The sequence below is a fragment of the Thalia democratica genome, chromosome 2 (assembly GCF_965202585.1).
Source record: "Thalia democratica chromosome 2, ktThaDemo2.hap1.1, whole genome shotgun sequence".
Classification (NCBI taxonomy): Eukaryota; Metazoa; Chordata; class Thaliacea; order Salpida; family Salpidae; genus Thalia; species Thalia democratica.
In genome coordinates, this window is record NC_139166.1 from 83192365 (window position 1) to 83201137 (window position 8773).

Genomic DNA, 8773 nt, shown 5'->3' on the forward strand with positions numbered 1-8773 from the left:
TAATAGTGTTTACAACAGTATTTTTTCAGATGATTCTTATCATGCTTTCAAAGACGTAAGAGATCTTTTAAAAGTATTCTATTTAAAATTGTTTCTTCAGTGGTTAGTTATGTTTTTTTTTTTCTCTCCAAGTTAGTTTTATAGATACGAAGCTTAATTCTGGAAGTTATTTTAGCAGCATTCAGGTTATAAATTTTTTTTAGTGCAATTTAGCATGAGTTTTTATTTTTTTAATTCTAGATAGAACTTTACCTTTTATTATAAGTAACAATTACAAAAAAATTTTAAAATTTTTATCTCGGAAATTAAGGTATGCCTTTTTTATATTTTACAACTATACTTAACATTAAATTGTTACTTGAAGTATAATTGTTTTGAGTTAAAAAAACATTTATATTTCTAAAATTAAGATTTTCTTATCTTAAGTAAATATCATTAAGTCTTGAAACTTATTTAGTTTGAAAATAAAAGAATTTAAAAGAATTTTAGAATACTGATAAACTGATATTATATGGTTTTTGTTTTTTGTTTATGCATTGGCCGCGTTGATAAAGTTTCGGTGGTTTTTCTTTTCTTTGTCGTTTTTTATTTAATTTTTATTTTACTATTTAGTCTTATGTTGTATTGATAATTTATGTGTTTTTGTTTTTACCTCGTTAATAAATGATTACTTTCTTTAACCATTTTCCTTTCGAGGGTGCTAATTTACGATCTACTATTATAAGTTTTGTTCTCGTCTTTTTATCTAACTTAGTTTTTAAATTTTATTTTTTTTACATTTCTAATGTTTCTGTACGTTAGTTACTATTTTTCTTTTTACAATATACAATTTTGTTTTTAATTAGGTTTGTATAATTTAAATCTACAAATTTTAATGTCAGCTTTTAATGACTTGCACATTTTTGACTCATTACATTTGAATAGTCATTACGTTGTTCTATACTATTAATGCTTAACGCATAGATTTTTTAAAACTTCCTTTATTTATGAGTAAATTAGAAATTTGATAAGTGTTTATGGTAAATTGTATTGTTTATAAAGCGATCAAAATACAAAGGAAATTTTAATCTAATAAAAGTAGTTTATGTTAAATAAAAATTTATACCTTTTTTCATGCTTTTTTTTGGCAAATTTAAAAAGCAATTTTAAAAATGTAAGCTAAGATTATACATTTCTTTAATTTACTTATTTTACAAACAAATCTTGTTAGCAAAAGCTTATCTTAAATATGATACAAAACATCGCCCTAGGATTAGCTGACTTTTGAAATTTTAATATAATTTTTTAGGAGAAATTAAAATCCTAAATAGCTTAAAATCACAATACAAGTGTTTAAAATAGAAATTTTTCAGATAATTTCTATGGCAAATCCAATTAGCAATATTAAAACTATAAGCTAAGATTATAAAAGAAAAATTCATGGTTTATTTAACACACAAATCTTGTTAGCACAAAAACTTATGTGAAATTTGATACTATCAATACGCTAGACTAACTTTTGAAATTTTTATCTAAAGCTTTAAGGTTAAATTAAGAGCTTGAAGTCAACAATACAAGTGTTTAAAACATTACTTTTCCAGATGATTCTTGTCATGCTTTCAAAGACGTAAGAGATCTTTTAAAAGTATTCTTCTTAAAATTGTTTGTTCAGTGGTTATTTATTTTTAATTTTTTTCTATCCAAGTTAGTTATATAGATACGAAGCTTAACTCTGGAAGTTTTTTTAGCAGCATTCAGGTTATATAATTTTTTTAGTGCAACTTAGCTTGAGTATTTATTTTTAAATTTTAGATAGAATTTTACTTTTTATTACAAGTTACAATTAAAATAAAGTTTTACAAGTTTGTCTTGGAAATAAGAGTATGCTTCTATATATTTTAGAATTAACCTTAACATTAAATTGTAACTTAAAATTTAATTGTTTTTTTTTTTAATTATTTATCTTTCTTAAATTAAGATTTTCTTAAATAAAGTAATTAACTTAAAATTTTAAAACTTTTCTGGTTCAACTATCATGAAATTTTAAACTATCTTAGATGACTTTTTTTTTATAATTTTAAACAAAAATTTCAAATTTTTGACAGTTCTGTAGCGCTATGACTCGTAAGTAGTGTATATAATTTTAATTGATTTTTATATTCAGTAAATATTAGCATCATTTCAATCAAAAACTTATCTATTAAGTTATTATAGCTACTATTCCTGTCATAAAAGTTTTTTTTTTTTAATAAAATTTCTTTTACTAAGACATCGTTTTCTAATTGTATAATTTTATTTAATGTAATTTATTTTACTTTTAAAAGTTCAAATGATACTGAAGAAAATACAGACATAAGTGTTGAAATATTTTTTTATTAAAAAAAACCTAAAATTTAAGTTAGATGCATTTTTAAATAAACCTATGATATTTCATTTTCTGTTATCAAAACTTAAGTAAAGCGAATACTAAAATTATATATTTGTAATAAGAAATATAACCCGTGTTTTGTTTATAAACCTAACAAAATACAAATGAAAGAATTTTAATTTAAATAAATATCTTTTATACTATATTTTACATGGTGGTTCAAGGCGAATCCAATTTGCAATACTAAAACTGTAAGCTGATATTAGATTATTTTTATTTAAATAGTTTATTCAATGCACAACACTTGAACGTAGAGTATTATCTGAAATTTGATACAAAAACAACGCCTTAGGCTAACTTTTATTTGTTTAATATAGATATTAAAGAAAATTTAAAGGCTTAAAATCAACAATACTAGTGTTTATAACAGCATTTTTCAGATGATTCTAGTTATGCTGTCAAAGAAGTAAGAAATCTTTTAAAAGTATTTTAGATAAGTGTGTTTGTACAATAGTTAGTTTTTTTTTCCAAGATAGTTTTAAAGATACAAAACATTATTCCTTTATGATTTTTTTAGCAACATTTAGGTTATATATTATTTTAATGGAATTTATTTTTCGGTTTTAGCTAAAACTTTCCTTTTAAATATAAGTCACAATTAAAATGGCATTTTGCAATTTTCTCTTGCAAAAAAGGGTATGCTTCTATGTATTTATGAATTAACCTTTCCATTAAAATGAAATTTAAAGTTTAATTATTTTGAGTTAAAAAAAACATATATCAGTCTAAAATTGAAATTCCTTTTTTATTTGAATATTTTTTAATCTTATAAATTTATTGGGTTTCAAATATTATACAATATAAAAATATTTGTGTTAATATTATTAAAAAAAAATTTCTGAAAACTAAAGTAGTTTGTTAAAGTAAAAAGTTCAAGTTTTTGAAAGTTTTGTACTCTATTTTTATAAACGAATAAAATTATACATGATTATTTTTACAAATTTAATGTTCATAAGTTATACTAATTTTATAATCAGGTGATATTAGTGACATTTCTAACAAAGATTCATCCATTAAAACATTTTAAAATATAATAGAAAACTTAAAACACTTATCTATTTATAGCTATTTATTTATAGCTACTGTTTTTTTCATAACAGTTTTTTATTTAAAAAATCAATTTTATGTTTCTTTTCATAAAAACGTTTATTGTTAATGAGGTTATTTTTCTTAAAAATTTAATTTACTTTTAAAAGTTTAAATGACACTAAAGAAAACGCAGACTTAATATTAAATATTAGTATTGAAATTATTTTCTCTATAAAAGATAATACTTTATTTATATAGGTAAGATGCATTTTAACAATAAACTTAAATATTTCACTTTTGAAATCGAAACTTAGAAAAACATATTAAAATAAAAAAAGTTAGACCAGTAATATGCTTGAACAAACTCATTTTTGTTTATAAACAAAACAATCGAAAAAGAAACAGCTTTAATTTATGAAAATAATAATAAACCGATACATACCTTAATTTAATGAAAAATCTAATATGTAGTACTAAACTATTTTTATATTTAACTCATTCATTAAACGTAAACTTATCTCAAATTTGATACAAAACTACGCTTAAGGGTAACTTTTAAAACTTTTATACTAAACTTTGGGGCGAGATTATGAGCTTCAAATTAACAATACAAGTGTTTAAAATAGAATTTTTTCAGATAATTTATATTATGCTTTCAAAGAAGTACCAGAACTTTTAAGTATTTGAAACAAAAGGGTTTGTCCAGTAGATAGTTATTTTCTTTTTTTTCTCAAAGACTTTTTTTCTTGTTACATAGTAATGAAACTTAATTTTTTAATGTTCTTAAGCAGCATTTAGGTTATACATTTTTTTAACAATATTTAGCATGAGTTTTTCTTTTTCGGTTTTAGCTAGAATTTTTGTTTATAGTATAAGTGGCAACTAAAATAAAATTTTGAATTTCACTCGGATCTTAGTATGTGCGTACTTATATTTTTAATTAAACCTTTACATTAAATTGTAATTTAGAGTTTAATTATTTTGAGTTAAAAAATACATATATATATATCAGCCTTAAATTAAATATTTCTTGTTTTAATAAAATATCTTGAAATATAAATCACTTATTGGGTTTAAAAGTATCATACAATTTTAAAATATCTTGGATATTAAAAAAAAAATTTTCTGAGTAAACTAAGGTGATTTAGTTGAGTAAAAATTACAAATATTTAAAAGTTCTGTACTTTTATGACTTTATTTAATAAACGAAAAAAAAGTTCTACATGGTAATTTTTATGAATTAACTGTACATAACTTATATTAGTTTTTATGATCAGGTAATATTAGTGTCATTTTTAACAAAAATTTAAAGTTAGATCTAAAATAACATTATGAAAAAAGATAACTAATATTTTACACTCTATATAAGCTGAAAAATCGCTTTTTTTACAATACTCAATGACTTGACTTTAATCTGTTCTTAATACTTTTTTACGTAATAACTAGAACAATACTATTAAATATCATTAATGAAAGTTTTCCGAAAATTTCAACATAGAGTTAAGGTATAAACGTTTGTAGTATTAATATAAACTAGTATATTTAAAACTGTTTAAGAAAAATATGTTGTTCAGAGACATTAAATAAATAAAGTATTTAGACTGAAATGGATTACATAATTGAACCGCAATGGCCATCTGATCTAACAACAGTGAACAGAATGCCAGGATTGGTAAACCGTAACTTCAATTGTTATACAAACTCTTTAATGCAGACCCTTGTGCATACACCTTCTGTTTACAACCACTTCTTGAAGTATAACTGCAACTGCGAAAAAGGCTGCCTCTACTGCAATATAAAAGAAACATTTTTCAATTCAAACAAACTGAATAAAACTCGGAAACTGAGGCAAGTCCCCATCAATTCAATTGCCTGTTTAAAAAAAATTATTGATGGTAACAGTTTTGGTATGAATATTAATGAGCCTAGTGACCCAATAGAGTTTCTTACTCTTTTAAAAGACAAAATGGGAGGGGTCGCCGATGAAAGCTGTTCTGAAAACTTTTTGGAAGACATTTTTGATTGCAAGCAAAAAGACATAAGTCAATGTAAGACGTGCCGTAGTGAGATTAAAACTGATAGCATCTTTACTCACCTTTACTCAGGTAAAGGCGATGTTGTAGACAACCTGAATGAATACTTTACTGTAAAACATTTGGACGCAGAAAAATTTTGTGATCAATGCAACAAAGAAACAAGCCGGACTGAACAAACAGTGATCACATCTTGCCCACAAGTTTTGGTTGTGCAAGTTGGTAAACATATAAAATTCAAAAACATTATTGACATAAGTTCGTATGTACATAATAAACAGGAAAAATCGGTTTTGTATGAGCTGTACAGCGTTATAGTTTTTTTGGGCGATCGTGGCAAGAATAATGGGCATTATTATGCCAACTGCAAAGAACCTAATGGCCAGTGGAATAATTACAACGATACAGTGGTAAAAGAAACTGAGTTGGAGTATGTTTTGGAATCTAATGCGTATACTCTGTTTTATAGAAGACTTTCCGAAAGTGATGAAAGTCTTACTTGCAAAACGGAAAGTGAACTAAATAAACAAACTTCTAGTATCGATAAACAACAACTAAGTTGCGGAGCTGGGAGCAAAACAGAAGACAACAGTAGTGATACTGGCGAATACTTGAGTGATAAAGACAAAACAGAAGTTGCACTCAACGCCCTATCAGGTAAGCATTAATCATTCTTTTGTCTTTTTTTTTGTATCTTTAACTTCATATTTTTTACTAGCAGTTGAAGCTTAGACAAGACTTTTTACTAAGGTATGTTAATTTAGCATTAAATAAAAACAGGTCTGAAAGGAAACGTACTTAAAGTAGAAAAAATGGAAACTGATGATAAGCCTGTTGCAGAGAAAGGACTTTCTGAAACTGATGAAAGTCTTACTTGTATAACAGAAAGTGAACTAAATAAACAAACTACAAGTATCGATAAACAACAAACAAGTTACGGAGCTGGGAGTAAAGTCGAACATAGCAGTAGTGATACTGGCGAATATGTGAATGACAAAGAAAAAAAGAATGTTGCACTCAACGACTTAACAAGTTAGCATTAATCATTTTTAAGTTAGCATTAGTTTTATATTAGCTTTTTTTTTTTTGAACTTCACACTACTAGAAGTTGAAGAATAGACAAAATTTTATATTATGGTACATTCTAGAGCTCCCTAAGAGTTACAAAATCTAATAAAATAAAAATATTTACTAGTGATCAGTTTGATCCACAAATCAGCTTCTCATTCTAAGATCAATTTTGATTCTTTGTAAAAAAAAGATAAAGATCTTTTTTCGAATTACCTTTTAGGCGACTATATAATTAATAGCAGTTATAATACTTTTACATTTCAGCTTGCTTTTATTATTCAGATTGCTGTTAAATCTTTTTTGGGGTAACGATATAAAAGTATTTTTTACTCATTTGAAGCAAAAAATGTGCCTAGGATAGGATTCCGAAAATGGGCAATATCTGTCTCGTTGGAATTATTTTAGATATAGAGGCAATAAATAATAATGTGGTAATACTAATAATGTAATATGACATTTAACTAAGGAATCTACTATTTTCAATCTCATTGAAGGAGGCAATTAAAAAAAACAGTTGTAGGAAACTCTTATTTAGTTTTGCTCTCTTTTGTAATAATACCAACAAAATAATAAACATTTGCTTATGTAAATGAATACATATGAATAAAATAAGTTGATTTTTTTGACAAATGGTTAGTTACTCAACAAATTAATTATTTTAATATTACATTTTTAGAATTGATAAAAAAAAGTCTAATTTAATTGTTCAACATTGGTAGAGTTTAAAATTAGACATGTAAAAAGATTTTAACTACTTCCAAAATAGTATGAAAAAAATTAATATAAAGTCAATGTTCAAACTCTCTTGTTTTTTACAAAATCCAGAATAGATATAACTAACATTTTATACTGTGCGTTGAATATAAGCAAAAATTTATTACTTTGATAAACTAAATGTAATAAACTTCAGTTACCTAAACAGTATCTAAATTACATATTACATTACCTAACGTATTTACATTAAACAAATTATAAAAGCTTTGATGTTGAAATTAAAAGTCAAATAGTAATTAAACAACAAAACAAACATAGGCTTGGAAGAAAGTTTATCTAAACCGAAAGAAGCTACATTAAATAATCTGCCTGTGAAAAAGAAAGGTAAATTTTACATTTTATTTTCTTGAATTTTTTTTGCGTTATATTCGTTAGGCTTTTGACACACAAATTTCAAATAGTAAATAAACAACAAAACAAACACAGGCTTGAAAGAAAGTTTATCTAATACGAAAGAAGCTACATGTAACGATCTGCCTGTGAAAAAGAAAAGTAAATTTTACATTTTATTTTCATGAATTTTTTTTGCGGTATAATCGTTAGGCTTTTGACAAACTAGTTTAAAAAAGTCATTTTATATTAAAGCTTGATGTATGATATATGATTTCTTGTAGTTCACAAACTTAAACAAAATTTCCTGATAACTAAATTACGTTAATAAAGCTGGTGTTTAAAAATAATAATTTAAGTTAAATAAATAAACTCGAAATTATCGTAAAACTTTCTTGTATACTTTAATTGATGATTTTTGTTTAGTACTTTATGTTAACTATAAACAAGTTCATTAAAAAAAATGTTTCAGAAAAGTACCATGCAACAAAAATAAAACAGTTACTTTATTTTCATGGTTTATAGACTTTTTAATTTATTATATTCAGGTATTTATTTAAATTTTCAGGTTGTAATGTTATTTATAAAGCTAAACAGAATTTATTTTCTGCGTAAAAAACAAAACAGCTAATTCTAAAATATTTGTTTTCAATTTACATATAAACTGAATAACTATTCAAAAAATGACAGTTAAAAAAATGTTTACTTTTTATTTCAATAGTAATAAAGCATAAAATAAAATCAGGTCCGAAAGGAAACGTACTTAAAGCAGAAAAAATGGAAATTGATGATACGCCTGTTGAAGAGAAAGGTAAATATATTTAGATTAAATGATTTGTTTTTTAAGTGCTTTTTGCGTTATATTTATTTTTTTGACAAATATTATGAAACTAAAGGTCATTATTCTACTAAAACGGAATTTTAACTCTGATCAACTTACCACAAAGTTCCTTTTTATTTATATTATGGTTATAATTTTTTTACTTAACTAAAATATTGTGTGTATTTTATTTGAAATAACTCTTTTAAAGTTTTAGTATTAAACTTGTTTAAAGGATATGATATAAGGAGTTTAAAACAAAATTTTCTTTATTTTTTTATTGATAAATCCTATAAAAAAATTACTTTT